This window comes from Canis aureus, chromosome 33 (assembly GCF_053574225.1).
Source record: "Canis aureus isolate CA01 chromosome 33, VMU_Caureus_v.1.0, whole genome shotgun sequence".
Lineage (NCBI taxonomy): Eukaryota > Metazoa > Chordata > Mammalia > Carnivora > Canidae > Canis > Canis aureus.
Genome location: NC_135643.1, coordinates 36,473,947 through 36,494,558, shown reverse-complemented (window position 1 = coordinate 36,494,558; position 20,612 = coordinate 36,473,947). Strand labels below are relative to the sequence as shown.

The following is a 20,612-nucleotide window of genomic DNA, read 5'->3' as shown; positions in this document are numbered from 1 at the left end:
GTATATCTAATTATGTTAATAGTGCAAAGAATAGAATTTGTGTGATACTGAAAGAGTGAAGTGACTGGGGCACCTCATGGCTCAGACAGTTGGCCATCCAACTCCTGATTTTAGGTCAGGTCAAGATCCCAGGATTGTGAGATTAAGCCCCACATGGGCTCTATGACCATTGGACTCTGCTTATCCTTCTCCCTCCGTTCTTCCCCCCCAACTTGTTCTTTCTCACTCTCAAACAAAATCTTAAAAAAAATAAAGATGAATGGATAAAGAAGATGTGGTTTATGTATACAATGGAATATTACTCAGCCATTAGAGAGGACAAATACCCACCATTTGCTTCAATGTGGATGGAACTGGAGGGTATTATGCTGAGTGAAGTAAGTCAATCGGAGAAGGACAAACATTATATGGTCTCATTCATTTGGGGAATATAAATAATAGTGAAAGGGAATAGAAGGCAAGGGAGAAGAAATGTGTGGGAAATATCAGAAAGGGAGACAGAACATGAAGACTCCTAACTCTGGGAAACGAACTAGGGGTGGTGGAGGGGAGGAGGGTGGGGGGTGGGGTGAATGGGTGATGGGCACTGAGGGGAGCACTTGACAGGATGAGCACTGGGTGTTATTCTGTATGTTGGCAAATTGAACACCAATAAAAATTAAATTTATTATTAAAAAAAATAAAAATATATTTAATCAAAGATTTTCTAAGAAAAAAAAAACGAAAGAAAAAAGAAAAGTGTGAAGTGACTAACAGCTTGCTTGGTTGACTGGAAACTACCCAAGTGTATACCAATTTACAATACCAGTTCTTACTTTGTACAGTAGATAGGAAGAAATGCAGTTATAAAGATAGGGATATTAAAGAGTGTGTTATCTATGTGATTGACTCCACACCATCCAAAGACTTAGTTTATAGTTTATAACAAGGTATGCATGGTTCATTGGTTACTGAAATATCAGCACCCCTAGAATGCCCTGCAGAGACTGTTCTCTAAAGACAAGTTATGGTAACATCACAATTGGTCACCTGATCTCAGTGGTGACAACAGAACATAGAAAGTAGAGGGTTACCAAGGTCTATATCACATTCTTCCATCTTAGAGAAGCCAAATAGTAAAGATTAACTGAGCCTCCTAAAAAGACTCAATGTCCAAACGTTCTGTTGTATATGCCAAAGACATGAAAAACTGAAAAGATGAGAGTCCCATTGAGAAATTTTTTTTGTCAGGATATACAAGGTCTGTGTCAACTGAGTATGTTAAAAATGGTGATAAATGGACCTATGCAGTAACTAATGGAGAATGTGTAATTATTTATATTTTTAAAAAATCCAAGTCTAAGATAAAAAAATAGCACCTTTCACATAATATGGAGACAACTCATGTGATACTCTCCTATATTGTATTTTTCCATATAAAGTTAATACTAAGATATAAAAGTCAAGAATCGTGTTAGCTAAAGAATACCTATTAGCTTTGCAAAAACATTGAAACTTCCTGCTATCACCTGTGTGTCCTGAGAGTGGTGGACCTGTTCCCCCTCTTTTCTAAGTTTTAGCCAGGGGTCATCTTGTTTTTCATGTGCAATATGCTTATTAGATTTCTTCTAAACCTGGATATCCTTCTTCCTAGAATTCTTAGTTCTCAAATCTACATGTGTTTGGCTGCTTCTTGATATCATTTCTTTTTATTTTAAAGATTGTTTATTTATTTATTAATCCCCCCCCCCCCCCCCCCACACACACACACAGAGGCAGAGACACAGGCAGAGGGAGAACCAGGCTCCATGCAGGGAGCCTGACGTGGCACTCGATCCTGGGTCTTGGGGATCACACCCTGGGCTGAAGGTGGCGCTAACCTCAGAGCCAGCCGGGCTGCCCTTGATATCATTTCTAATGTCACTTCTTTGTAGAAAACAACTTTGAGTAGGCCAACTGAAATTTTCCATCACACTATCATTTTTCCATGTTTTTATGTTCTCATAGCATTTATCATTGAAATGTCAATTTGTCTATTTACATGTCTAATTTGCTCTCCTCTCCCAATTTAGGTATCATGAGAGCAAATATTCACTGCTGTAAGATCAGCTTCTAGGACATAATGGGGCAAGACACATGGTAGGTACTTAACAAAAAGCATTAATATGTGCAAATCATGAGTTACAGGCTTTTTAAAACATGCTTAGGATTGAGTTAATATTTCATTTAGGTAAAATAAGTCTAAAGAATTTTTTTTTAATATGAAGAATTTATTTTCCATGGAAACTCTTCACCAACATATAACCTTTGATAACTTCAAAATACTTTTATGGAAAAGTTAAGGAAGATTAGATGAATTGGGCCAAGTAAGCAGAACCTCGAAAATAGTAGCTGTTTACTTGAAAGGTAAAGGCTTATGATCTGTAAGTTTTGATGAAGATGGAGAACAGATAATTCATTTGTCATAAGGTTGAGGTAAAATATGTAGGCTTATTGAAGGCTTTAGATCTGATAATTGGCTCAATCTAAAATAAAGTGTTAGTTTATGGATTGAGGACACAGCCTTCTGGTGGGGTTGGGGGAGGGGTGTGGGCACAGGCAAAATCAAGTTCTGAACACACTGAGATTCCAGAAAAGTAGATTAGGTTTTAAGGACTGAGCCTAATTTTCATGTAGAAAATGGAAAGCTAATAAAAAAAAAAATCCAAAAGTAAGGCCACTGTATGGCTTGGATGAAGATGGCTGGAGTGAGAAAGAGACTAGAGCTCCTCGTTGGGTGTTCAGGTGCCTGGATCCTAGAGACTATAGGATCATGCAGGATAGTAAAACAAAGTCAATTTTACTTTAGGGCATCAGGTTTTCTTCTGACTATAGGGGAAACTAATAGGAATAATACTAACACAATATGAAGTAAGAAAAAGTGTTTAAACTGAAAAATAAGATCACGTACAACAATGAAATAGTTGAATAAATGCATTAATGAAGATAGTACATCATTCCAAACTGACAGGACTTTTAATAACAACAATAAGTGTTAAAAAGTTATATATAATAACTAACAGCATTTTAAAAATATAAATCATGTTATATAAAAAATAAATAGAATCCTATGTATAACATGATACTTGAAACGTTCCTAAAGGCACTGAGCGGGGCACTTGACAGGATGAGCACTGGGTGTTATTCTGTATGTTGGCAAATTGAACACCAATAAAAAATAAATTTATTATTAAAAAAAAAAAGAAAGGTTCCTAAAGACTGACAGAAAATTAATGAAATCATTTCACTTAGGATAAATACCATACATTGCCATCATTTAACATTGTCTAGGTTTTGGGCAAATATATGCAAGCACAGATGAAATAACCTGTCAAAGAAATAATCAATTTTTGCTGGTCTGTTTTTATACCTGACCAATACAATATAATTTTACAAATTGAGTATTTTTTTAAATGTGATAAGGTGGCTGTTAGAAACATTCTAAAAAAAACAGATCTACTTGAACAAATAGTACTCAGAAATGAAAATAAGTCTAAGTACTTAGAAAAGTATGTATCAAGAGACCTATATGAAGACTGCGAAGTGATACTTAAATGTGAAACAAAGTCTGAACAAAGAGCAAGATATACCATGTTTCACTATTCCCTGTGTATTCCTTTCAAGTGATATAAATTTGAATGATGCTAATCAGAACTTTGCCTCTCAGTCTTAGAAAAAAAAAAAAAAAACTTAAAATCTGGAGTACATTTGCAATGACCACTGGGTATTACATAGAAATATTAAATCACTATATTGCACACCTTAAATTCGTAGTACACTGTATATTAACTGGGATTTAAATAAAAAAATTCTAAAATATCTGATTATACAGTAAACTAAAACTAAGATTAGGTTAGGGATTTTGCATTACCAGCTAGCAGAATACATAATAAAATCTGTGTGATCAATATGCCCTAAGGGCAACAGAAAATATATCACAGGACACGTACGGGAAATCAAGCAGATATAAGAGAATTCAACAATTATAAAGATGTTGGTTTAATTCAGACCATGAATAAGTTATCTGAAAGAAAACATTGGCACCAGTACCTAACTAGAATATAAATGTGTCTTTCAGTTACATCACACACAAAACTAAATCAAGTTTTTTGGCACATGTATCTGTTGTGTTATAAACTCTGCTCCCTGATCCACTACAAGGGAAGATCCTTTTTCTGCATACCAGACAACCATATTTACTCTTCCATTTTTATTCAATTGCTCTTCAATCTCCTCCTAGACTCACTCCTATCTAGTTCATCAAAAGAGAACTTATTCCTACAAGCAAAACTCCTGGTCTGGCACTTGGATCATGGTATTCTTGGAATATGTATATATCTTGGTATAAAAGAGGAACTGTGACCCTTGAGAGAGAGACAAGTTAGAAAACACACTTAATATATTAAATATTTGAGATATACCTTGTCTCATATGATTTTAGATGATGCAAATTAATCACTTTGATTTCTACATTAGAACCAGAAATATTTATTGCCAAGTATTTGTCATTTAACTATATGTATAACTGATATACTTTTAATTTCCAGAAAATCAAATTGCATTTATCTTTATGGTGGTATCCAAACTGAGATGAACCGAGGCACCATTCTTTCTGGGTTTTTATGTTTACTACATATATGAAAATGCTTTCTCCTACTCGCTGTATTTGAGGTGCACTAAGTATTCATATTCTCACTCAAAGATAGCATAGGCCATACATCGTTCAAAATTCTGTATAGTGATGTAGTTTAGTTACCTGATCTCCCTTTTTTTTTAGTTCTAATTTGGAAGCATGAAGAAGCTTGCCCTTCTGAGAAAAAAATAATAAATTTAAAATATTATCTCTTCCTATTATTTCATCAGTACATTTTTAATCTAAACTTCCCTTTACAGTGAAATGGTGGCATGCCATTTCTGAAAAATGAGCTTTAAGGTAAACAAAACTCCAAACTGCTTTATTAAAAATAACCTAATTCTGGGGCACCTGGGTGGCTCAGTGGTTGAGCATCTACCTATGGCTCAGGTTGTGATCCTGGGGTCCTGGGATCAAGTCCCACATCAGATGCCCCTCAGGGAGCCTGCTTCTCCCTCTCCCTATGTCTTGGCCTCTCTCTTCTCATGAATAAATAAATAAAATCTTTAAAAAAAATAACCTAATTCTGTACTGTGTTTTAGTTATAGCCTCCAAATACATATATATTATATATTTTATTTATATTTTATATATACTTATATATTTTTATATTTTATATATCGCTTGACTCATTTTATGTTTTTATTTTATTTTTAAAATATTTTATTTATGTATTCATGAGAGACACACAGAGAGAGAGGCCGAGACATAGGCAGAGGGAGAAACAGGCTTCATGCAGGGAGCCTGATGTGGAACTCAATCCCAGGACTCCAGGATCATCCCCTGGGCTAAATAAAGGCAGGCACTCAATCGCTGAGCCACCCAGGCATCTATGTGTTTTTAATGTTTGGATTATAATCTAAATTAATAAGTTAAATAAGATCTTGGATACATGTTAGAATCATGCTTTTTTTTCCTTTCAATTATCCTTATGTGTATATATCAGCATATATTACATTGATACTTTTAAAAAGAATTTTCTTTGTGATTAATAGCCTTATTTTTTTTGTATCTGTTGGGAAAAAGTCTCTTCAACAAATGGTGTGGAGAAAACTGGACAGCAACATGAAAGAGAAAGAAACTGAAACGCTTTCTTACACTACAAACACAAAAATAAATTCAAAATGGATTAAATATCTAAATGTGAGACTTAAAACCATAAAATTTCTAGAGGAGAATACAGGCAGTAACCTCTTTGACATTGCCTGTAGCAACTTCTTTCTAGATAGGTCTCCTGAGACAAGGGAAACAAAAGCGAAAATAAACTATTGGGATTTCATCAAGAGAAAAACCTCTGCACAGCAAAGAAACAATTAACAAAACTAAAAGGCAACCAAAAGAATGGGAGAAAACATTTGCAAATGATTTGCTAAAGGGTTAGTATCCAAAATATAAAGAACTTATAAAACTCAACACCCCCCAAAAAATAATTCAATTAAAAAAATGGGTGGAAGATATGATTAGACACTTTCCCAAAGAAGACATCCAGATGGCCAACAGACACAGGCAAAGATACTCAACATTACTGATCACCAGGGAGATACAAATGAAAACTACAATAAGATTATCACCTCATACCTGTTAGAATGGCTAAAATCAAAACACAGTAAACAAGTGTTTGCAAGGATGTAGAGAAAGGGAAACCCTCTTACACTGTTGATGGGAATGCAAACTGCTGCAACCACTCTGGAAAACAGTATGGAGGTTCCTCAAAAAGTTAAAAATGGAACTAGCCTACAATCTAGCAATTGCACTACTACAAAGTATACAAAAATACTGATTCAAAAGGACACATGAACCCCGATGTTTATAGCAGCATTGTCAACAATAGCCAACTTATGGAAAAAGTTTAAATTTTCATCCCCTGATGAATGAATAAAGAAGAGGTGGTATCAATATACACAATGGGATATTAGCCATAAAAAATGTAATCTTGCCATTTGCAACTACATTAATGGAACTAGAGTGTATTATGCCAAGCAAAATAAATCTGTTAGAGAAAGACAAATACCATATGATTTCATTCACATGTGGAATTTAAGAATCCAAACAGATGAACATAGAAGGTAAAAAAAAAAAAAAAAAAAGAGACAAACCAGGAAACAGACTTAATTATAGAGAACAAACTGGAGGGGAGGTGGGTTGGGGTGGGAATGGGTTAAATGGGTGATGGGGATTAAGGAGGGCACTTGTGATGAGTACTGAGTGATATATGTTAGTGATGAATTACTAAATTCTACACCTGAAATTAATATTAAATTGTATGTTAACTAACTTGAATTAAACAAAACTTATTTTAAAAAGAAAATAAACATGTATCATTTTTATATATTGTTTGTATCTCCAACTTTTGGGTAAAGACATTTTACAATGGCATTTAGACATTTAAAAATGCATTATTTTTCTGACTTGCAAAACAGAAAATGATCACTGTCCACACTTGAAGTTGTAAAGCGATTATGTAGACAATTCACCATCTGTTACTGCAAGTGCTAAAGATTATGTGAAAAAAATAAAAATAAAAATTATGTGAATCCTCCATATCAAGGAAACTTAGATACATGTTTAATTTCCATATTGTTAATGCTTTATATGTAACAATTGTAGAACACAGCTCGAAGGTATTAAAATAAAAATATTTCTCTATCCTTAATTGAATATACGGATTTGAGCATCTAGTTTTAGTGGAGAGGAGAGAAATTTCAGCCTGTCATAACACCTGCTATTTATATATTTGATATATAGCTTTTATCATAATAGTTTTGTAGAAGATGCTTATAAATTTAAAAGGCTGAATCACTGAGTCATTAGAATACATAGTTCATTATGGGCAGTCTTGGCTTTCCTCTGTATATATTCTTAAATTTAATCTGCATGTGATAAATATAATGACTTGAAGAATATATACAACTTTAACATAGTATTTCAAAATTGCTTAAGTCTTTGGTTATCTTAAAAATAGATACATACTAAACAATAATATAGAGTATAAAGTTTCTCAATCTAAAAGTTAAGAAACTTACATCTTTATAATGAGCAAAATAATCTCACTCATGGTGAGAAAAATATTCTATAAAGAATGTTTGTGTTATGTAAATGAGATTATCTAAGAAAAAATCAAAATAAACTTTCAATATTATAAATATTCCTATCTGTTACTTGGTATTTCAGTGGAAAAGGACAAAGGGGAATTTCTGGCTACTACTTGTAAAACTTTCAAGGTCTTGCTAGACAAAAGTTGGGACAAGAATATTAGTGAATGTTGCTTAACATCAAGTCAGGAACTAATTATACTCTGTACCTTGTGGTCATTTATTCAACTATATTTCCCAGGGCACCAAGTTATCCAAGTTCTGTTACTGGTGCTTGTTCACTTTCTACTCACAAGGAGCACAGTCTAGAAAAAACAATAAAGCAAAACAAGTTATAGGAGGTTCTTAGAATTTGAGTCTGTAATGTATATGGTATGATTCTAGAAGTGTGTTATACTCCCCCCCAAAAAAAAACATTCTTAAGATTCTAGAAGTGTGTTATACCCAAACAAAAAGCATTCTTAAGAAAGCTAAATGAACTTAGTAGAGGAGCACATTCTTGTAGGAATCAAAATTTAAGAAAAAATTGACATTTATCACACACAAAAAAACATGGAGAATAAACTGACATTCAAAAAGAGACAAGAAATTTAAATAAATACATTAAAATTACATTTTACTAAGATCAATTCCAAGAGTAGTTTATCATTTGGAAGAAAAATTCACTTCCAAATTAAAGGTTTTTTTACACCTTAAAATTTCATTCACTATGGGTCACTTCATTCATAATGACGACCAGCTCTCACTGTCCTCATTAACTAGTTATTCAATTTTATGTTACTTTAGGGGGGGAAAAAGTCTTCATTTGACTTCTGCAAAGGAAAGAAATTTAAACATGTGGATTAATTGGGATGCCTGGGTGGCTCAGTGGCTGAGCATCTGCCTTCGGCTCGGGTCATATTCCTGTGGTCCTGGGATCAAGTCCCACATCAGGCTCCCTGCATGGAGCCTGCTTCTCCCTCTGCCTCTTTCTGTATGTGTGTCTCATGAATAAATTAATAAGATCTTTAAAAAAAAGTGGATAAATTGAGCAAAGGCAATACTGCACTTAGTTCTCAAAGTATCAATTGAACAATGTAAAATTTTGTGGCTACAAAAAAAGGCTGATTGAAGACAAAAAACTTGTTTTGATTGCTTTTCCCACTAAGTTTATTTGGTGTTTTGATATATTATTTTTTCAAAATTTTGTCACCCTGAGACAAAAGTTGGACAATGAAAATAATTCAAAGGCAGCTTATCCATTATCCTTTAAAATACCTGTATAAATGGAGAGCTTCATCTTATGAAGGAAATATTCAAATATTCCTTGACTTTAGATAACATTCATTCCCTTGCTCATCCTCAGTATTTTTATGCATTGTTTTTTTCCTAGTCTCATTTGTCTTTCTGAATCCCTGTTGAGAACTTAAAATATTTTCTGAATATATCAGGGTCTGTTCAGGACAGACTGATTGGTGATACAGACAGGGCTGTCTCATGTATTCTGAGGAAAACATATATTGATAACTGAAAATTAATACTCCCATCTAAGACCAAGAACACTGAAGTCTTCAGGAGTGGCTGTAGTTTCTAACAAATTTATTTTTCAGGTTTTTGTAGTATCTTTTTCGACTGAATTTTTCCTTCATGTTACTCATTCACTGCCTGTAGAGATTTCTTTTTTTAAAAAAAGCTTTATTTATTTATGATAGAGAGAGAGAGAGAGAGAGAGAGAGGCAGAGACACAGGAGGAGAGAGAAGCAGGCTCCATGCCAGGAGCCTGACGTGGGACTCGATCCCGGGACTCCAGGATCGTACCCTGGGCCAAAGGCCAGGCACCAAACTGCTGAGCCACCCAGGGATCCCACCACCTATAGAAATTTCTAAGAGTGTTACTTCCCAGGGGAATAACATCCCTTCTTCTTGGGCCTATATCTAGGAGTTCAGCAACCACAGCAAGATTGTGTAAGTTTTAAGGAAGAATATTTTTCTGTACCAGTTAATAACACTAGAGTTGAAGTATAGCTGAAGGTATTTAGGGAGATCATCCTCATTATGCTACCAAGAGATGGAAAAACATTTTCTATGAAAAACAAAGAACCAAATCAGAGTTCTTTAAAAATGTCTGATAAATAAAATCTTTTTTAAAAAAATTGTTACTTATTAGAGAGAGAGAGCACAAGCCAGGAAAGCGGCAGGCAGAGGAAGAGGGAGAAGCAGACTTCCTGTTGAGCTGGGAGCCTGATGCTGGACTCAATCCCAGGACCCTGTGATCATAACACAAACTAAACGCAGACACTTAACCAACTGCACCACCCAGGTACCCCGATAACAAAACTTTAACATTGTTTCTTCTTGTCCAAAATGTAAACGTAGTTTTTATTTTTCTTCACAATAATGCAATTCCCACAATGATAATCATTTCATCATGCAAACATGGGGTGATATATGTATATAAGACTGCACAATACAGTACAAATACTAACCCTTGGTCATACACACACCCCTTCCAGAGATCGAAGAGACCAAGACCTGTGAGGGCACTGGCTATGACAAATTTTTAAATTCTTAACTGCAAGAATAGTATACTTATATATATTTTGTGCTTAGTAAGTAATTATTCTATTAGTACTAAATAATATAGGTACTTACCAGCTTCAACTTAAATATTTTAACTATCGTACCTGATCCCTAGCAAAGGAGCTCTGGATCATTCCCCAAACTCCTGAAAAATGTTAATGAATTTTGGCATGTCTTTATGGAACTATAGTTTAAATGCTCTGGACAACTCAGTAAAAGGTTTCATTTAATTAAAACAAAACAAAACAGTAAGATGAGTAATGTCCTTGAAATCACACCCTTCCATTTTTCCCTGTGGTTATTCACAAATTTTAATTTCAGATAGATACCATAGTATATAACTAGTGATCAAAATATTAATGAATGAACTATGTCCAGGAAGGGGCAAAATTAAAATTCTGAATGATAGAAGTTCATTAAAGTTGATACCTGAAAGTATAACAGCAATAGATTTGCTCAGAAATATCTAAGTTAAAAAGATTAAAGAAATAAGGCACTTATTTTATAAAATATATTTTTATTAAGGAACAAATGACTGAGTCTGGTTATTAAAGAAAAAATACCATCAGAAGCAGAAATAAAGAACTCTAAGACAGAAAAGTGCAATTATGCTAAGCCAGTTCACATATTTATCTTAGCAAATCCCAAGTTTTAAAATTTTCAATGCCTTTTGATATTTTATTCTATAGAAAAATTACATTTAAAATCCAAACCAAAACAATATTTTATGAAAGCAAACATTAGCCTTTCACCAGCTAAAGTCCAAAAAAATAAAATGTTCTCGGTAAGAGAAATGCCAGATTTAGTGATAATCCCCTTCTCTTCACAAAAATGATTCCTCCCTGAGTTAAGAATTATGTTCTTCCTTTGTATTAAAAAAGTGAAATGAAGTAGAGATCAGGCAGTGTGGAACAGTTTTTCATTTCAAGTTCTTATTTAAATTCCAGTTAGTTAACATATAGTGTAATATTAGTTTCAGGAATAGAATTTAGTGATTCATCACTTACATATAACCACTCAATGCTCATCACAACAAATGCCCTCAAGGTAAAGTCATGGCTCATTACCCAAAAACCCTATGGCAAAAATATTTAGACCTAAAGGAAGTTGAGTATTCCTGTAGGTAATCATGTGTTCCAAGGACAATGAAAGGTTTCCTGGAAGAATTAATGTATTTAGAGCCAACACTACTCCAAATGATTAGTATCATTTCTAAATGATAGAATATTAGAACAATAGCAGCCAAGTCCATGATTTTGACATCATTGGTCCAATGATCAAATCCAGAGTACAAAGGTTTAAACTACTTAGAAATGGGACACCAAGCATATGTATTTGATTAACTTGAACTAAAACTCTTGAGATAAAAATGTATAAAATAGTAAAATGAGTTATACCTTTGTGACATATTTCTAGGTTTGGTATTAATAAATATACAATGCAACCAAACAATAAAAATAGTATTTTCAAATTAAATACTAATTTAAGCTAATTGGAAGTGATTCATTTTTTTGTTGATTTGACTAACAACTTTGATCAAATATTTCATAAGTTTTGCTGTGTAGTGCAATAGCAAGTCTTAAGTTTAAAAAATCCCTTGGATATCATACATGCCTAAAGTATGTCTGAAATAGATTCTTAACTGGTTTTACTACACAAGTATTTTCAAGTTTAACCAAGTCTTGAAGTCATTTCAAGCTCAAGTCATGAATTTAAATTAAAAGCATATATAAGTAGTGAAGCTAGATGTTTAATAAAAGTGGTATTTTCCCATAATTCATTAGTTAGACATTCAATCTATAAACAAGTTCATTTAAGTAAGTTTATGTCCTAATGGAACTAAAAATGCAGTACTTTCTTCTTCTACATTCTAGAGACAAAACAAAATAAAACAATAATTTTTTAAAATTTTTAAAATAAAGCTATAATTTACTACTTCTCTCCAAATACTAGTTTACATTAAGAGTTGCTTAAACATCTTCATGGAATTAGGGGAATTCCATATCCAAAGTAAATCTTTGTTTATAATGTTTAGCGAATAATTATTTGATAATTTCACTTGCAATTAAATTTCTTTAAAATTGAACAGTGGAATAAAAGTTAAATTTTGATAGATAATCTGAAAATTTTACCTATTCAAAATCTTCCTTAAGCCATATTTTTCTATTTTATATGTTGCTAGGTTAGAAAGTGATCTTAATAGATTTGAAATTCTGTAACTTTTTCTAACTCTATTCATCACCATCAGAGTATCATACTCTGATTCAAAGTATCAATGTAATGCAATCAATCTACGATTTCCTTTTCTCTGAAGAAACTGTGAGCTGTTAATGCTGAGAGTTAGATGGCCAAATATTTAAGAGGGCTGGAAAGCTACAGAAGTAGCTGAAAGATAGGAAACAAATGAAAGGTTGTCTTGCAACGATGAAGGCACAATTGAGTTGAACATTCTAAATGAGTAGCAGAAACCTTGAGTTTTTATGATCCATACAGGAGTATTCAGTCATCTCAGATCTGGCATAGGGAAGGAATAGTTGGAGTTTCTCACACTACAATTTTACTAGAAAAGTTTAAAGAATACCAAGAAAAAAGGAGTTGAAATGACAGATCATAATACCCTACTGGATAGCTGAAAGGACAAATGAAAAAGCAGATTTAAAAAGAAAATTCTTAGATTTATAGGTTACAAAATTAGGGTTTTCAATAAAGCCAAAGAATATAGTGGAAATAATTGAATGAGGAAAAATGACCTAAAAGATGTAATTTGAATTTGAGATTTCAAAGATGTAATAAGACAATGTTATTAAAAGTAATATATCCTTGAAACAGTCATGCAAGATAGCCCAGTGGGTAGGAGGGTATCATGCAACCAAAATACTAGATGATCTTGGATATTAGAAACAAAACCAGAAGTCTGCAAAAATCTTATGTGTTGTAAATCAATACTAAATGAATTTATTTGTAAACAAGAACTCAGAGAGTACTGTAGTTTATGGTTTTTAACATCAGTGGAAGATGACTATTTTACATAAGGCAGGAGTTAGGGGGGGCATTTACAAGCAGCAGTAAATATCACACAGGTCTGGGCTTCCAGCTTGTTTTTAGGGCCATGGGTAATGGAGAATAAACTACTCAACTGCGAGAACAGAAGAATTTTCCAGTTTCAGTACAACATGACTAAGGGAATGTAGAAGGGACAAGTTAGGATGAGAATTAGTTTTCCCAACACATACACACCAAAACAGAACATTTCTGGAAGATGCAACGAAGTGATTTGGAAATGAAAGAGAGGGCTTTAGGTAAAATCAAGTAGCCAGAGGCTTAGAGTGTGGGAGACAACTAAACTAAGGAGCTCCAATTAAGTGAGATCACATCTGTGTTAACAACTTGAGCTGAAGGCAGATGCTCAACCACTAAACCACCCAGGCATCCCTGTTTGTTTTATTTTGGGGTCTTCTATTGCTTTGTTTTCGTTCTAGGAATTTTAATCTGTTTACACTGCTCTCCAGTCTTGCCTGATGTTTACTTTATCCATAGAATTTTATCATATTGATCATTTTTGTTAAATGTCCATTCTGATACTTTCAACATCCCTGACCTACCTGGTTCTAAAGCTTGCTCTGTCCATTCATGTTGTGACTCTTTTTTTTCCCCCTTTTGGTAGGCTTTGCAAGATTTTAAAATTATAGATTCATTTTAGATTATTGTTTTGTGCTTCCCTGGGTCACTGAAATAGCCTAAGTTCCCAAATTTAATTACTATCCATCTAAAATGGCCCTGAATTCTATGTTCCCTCTTTCAATTCTGTAAGCCAGGTGCCTGGCTAAACAACTAGACAGGCACCATAAATTCAATAGGTATAAAACTGAAAACTCATCGTGACCTCTAATGAATTTCATTATGATCCAGCTCTTTCTACCAACACCTGGTAACTTACAACAAAAATCTAGAAATCATGCCCAATAAACTCTCAACACTGCTTTGGCTTGACCTCTTCTTAAAACATAAGGATTATCCACCCACTTTGGTTTGAATACAGAGACACATGATGCCACACACACCAGAAATGTACAAAAAGAATTTATTCTTACATAATTAAGGTCTCAGAGATGAGCAGAGCAGTCTCCAAAAGTTCCACAACAACTTGAGAAAGCAAGGAAAGCATCCTAAGCTGGGGCTTTTATTGTGATCAGGGGATGGGCCTAGGTGAAGAGGAAGGCAGGAAATTAGGTGGTTTGAATCTCCTGAAGATGCTAAAGGGGAAGTTTAGGCTCCTTTATCATCTTGCCCAGGTGTGGGGCACAAGAAGAGGCAAACATGAAGTCTAAAAGCTTACAAAAATCAAAATAGGATTTAACTCTTCATTACAAATCAAATCACTGACATGTTCTTACAGTTGCCATCCAAATTTTTCTTCGCCACTTTTGAGCCCCTTTTAAGAAGCTATCATCTTTGTCTGAACATCTATGATAGATTTCTGACTCATCATATTACTGTAGTTTGCATTCACATTCTCTCATATACATAGTTTCTAGAACACAGCAAGAGCTGCATTGTTCCCCAAAGCCTTACCTCCTCCAAAAATCTTTTGTGCTTAAATAAAACTGAAGGACATCTTTACTATTTACATCTATTTACATCTTTACTATTGCACATGCAACCTATCTATTGATCTATATTTTATGTATCCATAAATCTTCCTCAATAAGCATTTTAAATGGAAGCCATGCCTACCTATTATTGTATCATGCTAATTACCTGTGCAGGGCACAAGGAATGGCAGTAATAGCTGCTGAAAAATTGAACATTCAGGGCTCAGAACCATGAAGATCCTAAACAGGATTAGAGGCTCCTTGCCATGGAATTAGTTTTCTGAGATGCAATCAAATGTGTGACTCAGAATTAGATCAAATAATTCAAATTATTTATATAGAATTAAGATTTAGAGCAAATCCCAAAGAATTCAAAATATATCTTTTCAGTATTTACGTAATTTATAAACATATTTTTACCTACTGATGAGCAGGTAATAAAGTATTTTACATTTGTTTGCTTCCTCCTAAATGTGTTTGATAGGCTTCTACATTGCATACCCTTGGAAATTGATTCACCCATAGAACAGAAAGGCATTACCTACTTTTAATAAAATTGTTTTACATATAAATTGTTTACATATAAATTCACTAATGGCCAGACTACTGTTTTCTACAGCAGTATATTAGCATTTGAATGAAAATTTGAAATGTTTTAAAATGTATTTCAAAGTGGAAACATTAGACAAGTTTACTTATATCCTATTTTTTCCCACCATGCAATATGTTTGGTGGGAAACATTAATTCAGCTCATATACAACACTGGATTTCAAAATTAGCTGAAAACTTAAATATAACTTTATTATTATTTTTTGTATTATGTGAAAGGGGAGAGATTAAATGTTGCCAGAGTACATAAAGTGTTGTTTTGTTTTGTCTTCACATACTTACCTGATAACATTTAGTATATTCTTAGCTTATTTAACAAGAGTAATTAATATCACTAATAATTGAGAGATATTTAATACCTAGAGGCAAAAAAAAATGCACCTTTAACAAGATGTAAGCTTACTGTCTGATTTCATCCTAAATGTTATCCAAAACTGATGCTGTTGTACAGAATAAAGCTTAAGAATCAAATGTCTCTGCTTCATTTGTGAGTGACCCATATATGATGTAAAAAAGATATCATCCAGAGATTTGGTTGAAAACTAAAATAATTGAAGGTCACTGTTTATATCTTACTAATAAACCAAATATTGTTATGTAGCCCAATACACTCAAAATATTAAACATCTTCAAATAATCATTTTCCTTTATTTACATGCAGCAATTTTACACAATTCATAATATAATTCAAGCATAGGACAATGATCTTCATAGGTGTACCCATATACATTTTAGTTTATGTAAAGTCAGTTTTAAATCTTTGTGTTTGGGATCCCTGGGTGGCGCAGCGGTTTGGCGCCTGCCTTTGGCCCAGGGCGTGATCCTGGAGACCCGGGATCGAATCCCACATCGGGCTCCCGGTGCATGGAGCCTGCTTCTTCCTCTGCCTATGTCTCTGCCTCTCTCTCTTTCTCTCTCTCTGTGACTATCATAAATAAATTAAAAAAAATAAAAAATAAATAAATAAATAAATCTTTGTGTTTATATGTATACAATTGTGGTTTTGTGTGCATATTTCTTCAGACCTAAGTTAATTTTCAGAGTTCTAAAATAATATTATAGAAAATAAATATCATACCTGGTTTTCTAAAAAATGTGAATTTACTATATATATCAATTTTAATTCATAAAAACCATTTAGTTATTATCAAGATATATTCATCTTAATTTTATATTTAAATTGATTAAACTAATAATACACCATAATGGTAGATAATTTCTTCAGAGATTTTTAAAAAATGGTATCCACTTGGTAACTATAGATTCACATAGAGAACAGTTTAAAGATCATGACAAGCTGCATGCTTTGATACTGCCTTTATTTTTCACAGTGCAATTTGAAATATATGATATAGATTTTTGATCTGAGGAAGATAAAATTTGAAATTTCAATGTAATAGATAACTAATATCATTAGTGCTCATCACTGGTTCCTCCTTCCCTTGTTAGCTCAAATTACAGGCCTTTCATTATTACCTGAGAATATTTGGCTTACTTTCTTTTTCTTTTTCTTAAAAAAGTATGGCCATGAAAAGTTATGTTCTTTGCTCTTGTTTCTGTAGCTGCAAGGAATGCTTAATTGGTCAAAAGTTGCTTATCTTGCAGATAATGTATTCTAGGAATAAATTCTAAGTAGAAGATATATAACAAACAGCATAGTTTCTCTGAGATTCCTCATATATAAAATGTAAAGCATAATACTTATTCACTTACTTTCTGGAGACATGAGATCATATATATAGTAACTCTTAGGGATAACGATGATAATGATGATAAAAGGTGAATAATAAGGATGCAGAGGGTATAACTCTATCACATGCTTAGCATTAAGCATGAGTCTTTAGAGGAGTGAGACTTGAACTTTTTATTAAGGCATATCACAGGTTAAACAGAAACTGTGGCTTTTAATTCTAATTAGCTATTATGTGTGAGGATGGCAGTATTTAGAATACACTTTTCAGGAGTCTAGTTTAATAAATTGCAGACAGAGTAAATGTTCTATTCTAAAAATTTACCACTTGTACCCTGAGTTTGGAAGGAGTACAGTAAATTTTAAAACTGTCTTTTTAATTTTGTTCTTAGCTGCATATTAGAGTGTATTAATAGCATTTCTTGATATTTATCATTTATAATTTTAATCTAGTAAAAGCAATTATGGAACTTAACATTTTGTTTGAATGCAGAAAGTCATGCTTTAGGAAAACAAACAGCTCCCTACTGAGACTATTTGATAACATCATTTTTTTCATGTGCTATTTAATTTGCCAGTAGATGGATAGAGTTAGAAGTAATATTGTAGGTATTAAAACTCTAAAATGGTAGGAGAAATGGAGGTTACACTGCAAGTAAAGTTTTTCCCTGGCATTGGTCTCACAGTCATGCCTGCAGAGTTTTAAAAAATACATCAATATCAGTGAATGTATCACACTAAAGGGACATAAGAAGTGAATTTAATTCTGTTCCTTTGAAAGGTTTATTTCTTTAATCATAAAAACGCATTCCAATTTTTTAATAGGTGAATTTTGTCCATTTTTTCAGCTACTTCTACAGCCATATTAAGTGATTTTGTAGGATTAATCAGGTTATGTGAGTGACTCATTATTTTGTTCTTTTCATTAATCAATCTGAAATGTGTGCAATTAATTTCTGACTTTGAATCATTAGAGAAAAAAAGACTAATTACTAGCTAAGAAAGGCTTAGTGCAAAACATAGAGTATGGTGACTCAAAAGTTCTTACAATTCAAATCCAGTGTCTAGTGATTTAGGGAGAAAAAAAAAGGATTTTCTCAAAGTAGGAATATATAAATTCATCAAAGTTTTAATTTTCCATTGATTATATATGATTATATTTATTCGTGAATATAAATGTCAAGCAGCTAAATAAAAGTAGGCTGTAAAGACTTGAAACATCCATGCTTTGAATTTAAATGCCATTTGTTTAGAACGTTTTATTTTCTCAAAACATCAGCCTTTTCTGTATGTGTATTTCTTTAAGGTCTCAAGACATTTAATGGATCAAATATTCATGTTTGACTTACAATATATAAATATTTAAGTAAAAAATTATGGTGAAAATTGACTTTAATATAACTTTAACAGATATAACTTGCTACCAAAGCAATGTGGAAATCTTTACAGAAAATTTAATTCAAGCTTATTATCTTGAGGTTCATTTGATGTTGTTTTTGGCATTGCATAGAATGAAGTAAAATCAGTATGCAAGGTGGTTTTCAAGTAATCTTTAATAAAATAAGGGTTAACACTCTGCATTTTCTTTTTGAAATTTTTACAATTCATATTCTATTAGCATATCATACATAATTAGACCTAATTATTTCTTTAGCACAGTAAAAATGTAGTTTTGACCAGCCTCGTTATCCTGCCTTGAAATTAAAACTGCCTTTCTATGATAAAACATCGAATTGTTACAAAGAAAACTCATTTTCTAGAAAAATTTAGCAAAATTGAACTTCTTTATGTATGTTAAGGTATGCATTTGTATAGAATGCTATTTTTTGGAATGATAAATGTCTTAGATTTGCTTTTTATGATATGTTTGAATATAGAATTAAACTATGCAATAGTAACAATGCCATCTGTACATTATTTTATGATATTCAACATGAACATGCCAAGATCAAAATTCCAATGTTTACCTAAAAGGTTAATGAGCCAGAATTTTGCTTGATTTATTGGTTGATGCTCTCATATGAATTCTAGAGTTACAGGAGAAATTGAAGAATCTTTTTGAACTTTCAGCAATAGTTGAATGGGTCAGTGTAATAAGCAACCATGTATAGATATAATAACAAATAAGAGAAGTGGAAATAATCAATTGCAAATGATTCTATTTGCCTGATAACCATCCATCATACATTTCTGCTAGAGGCACTTGGAAAAAAAATAAATTAACCTAAGTCTACCTTATTGTGTTTTTTAACCTTGAAAGTTATTTATAATATAAAAATATTCATTTAAGATAAAATTTGTAGGTCAAAAAATGTTATATACTTTGAAATGGTTTAAAGACTAAATATGTTTTAAACAAACAAATATATCTATATCCTTTGGCATAAGACTTGCATTTTGATAATTGCTCCATCACGTGGATTTACTTGGACTTCATAAAAATATTTTGTTCATTGGCCCAGATTATTTTGCATTTCATATGCTTATTGGAAGTTGTTTGTTATAATTATGGTTTTATTTTTTATCTATTTATTAATTTTTTTAAGTCTTTTTTTTTTTTTTTATTTATGATAGTCACAGAGAGAGAGAGAGAGAGGCAGAGACATAGGCAGAGGGAGAAGCAGGCTCCATGCACTGGGAGCCCGACGTGGGATTCGATCCCGGGTCTCCAGGATCGCGCCCTGGGCCAAAGGCAGGCGCTAAACCGCTGCGCCACCCAGGGATCCTAATTATGGTTTTAAAGAAGAAAATGATTCTTGCCAATTACACATCAGCTATAATACAGCTCTGAGAGAGCTAAATGAATACTGTTTACAAGTCTGGTAAAACACAACAACAAAAATTGCTTCATGTGTATGCCTGGCATGTGTCAATGGTGAGATTGTTTTGGGGGAACACCTGTGTGTGTGTGTATGTGTGTGTCTATGTATGTCTGTGTGTAACAAGATATAAAAATACGTCAGTTATAAATTTAATCCCCTTTTTAATCATTGGGGGAAAAATGTTGAAGCTGGAGAAAAAGTGCTCCAAAGTATCTGTGTAAAAATATAAAAATAAATATACACTTGAATCTCTAAAAAGACACATGTAGTATTAATAAAAACTTTGTAGAAAATTCTGTATGCTAGACTTAGGATCAAATACTTTCAAATGTAAAATGCTGAGTACCCTTTAAACTTCTGTAATTTAAAATTAAACTATTAAAATCCTTTTCAAATATAAATTATAATATATATAATCTTAATAATATTCAAGATATAATGTTTTGTATCATTAACATTATATGGCCTGCTTTAAGTAATTTTAATTAATTTGAATATCTATAAGTCATGAATTGAAAATAAAAATACCAAATATGAAAAATAAATGCATATATACAGTGAAACTATTCTGGTTCCATAGAATAGTTTTTTTCTGT

General features: G+C 32.7%; 2 long non-coding RNA genes across 7 annotated transcripts in view; one reads left to right on the top strand and one right to left on the bottom strand.

Annotated features, from left to right (window-relative positions):
• The window catches only part of LOC144304006 (uncharacterized), a 251,087-nt gene that overhangs the window by 142,397 nt on the left and 88,078 nt on the right, over positions 1–20,612 (bottom strand). The window lies entirely within an intron of this gene.
• Positions 1,053–20,612, top strand: part of LOC144304007 (uncharacterized) — a 50,466-nt gene continuing 30,906 nt past the window's right edge. Inside the window, exons 1-2 of one of the 2 annotated variants that reach the window (XR_013370985.1) lie at positions 1,053–1,240; positions 2,052–2,118. This is a non-coding gene — a long non-coding RNA (uncharacterized LOC144304007). The remainder of the gene's footprint in view (positions 1,241–2,051; positions 2,119–20,612) is intronic. The other variant, XR_013370986.1, reaches the window with a different exon arrangement.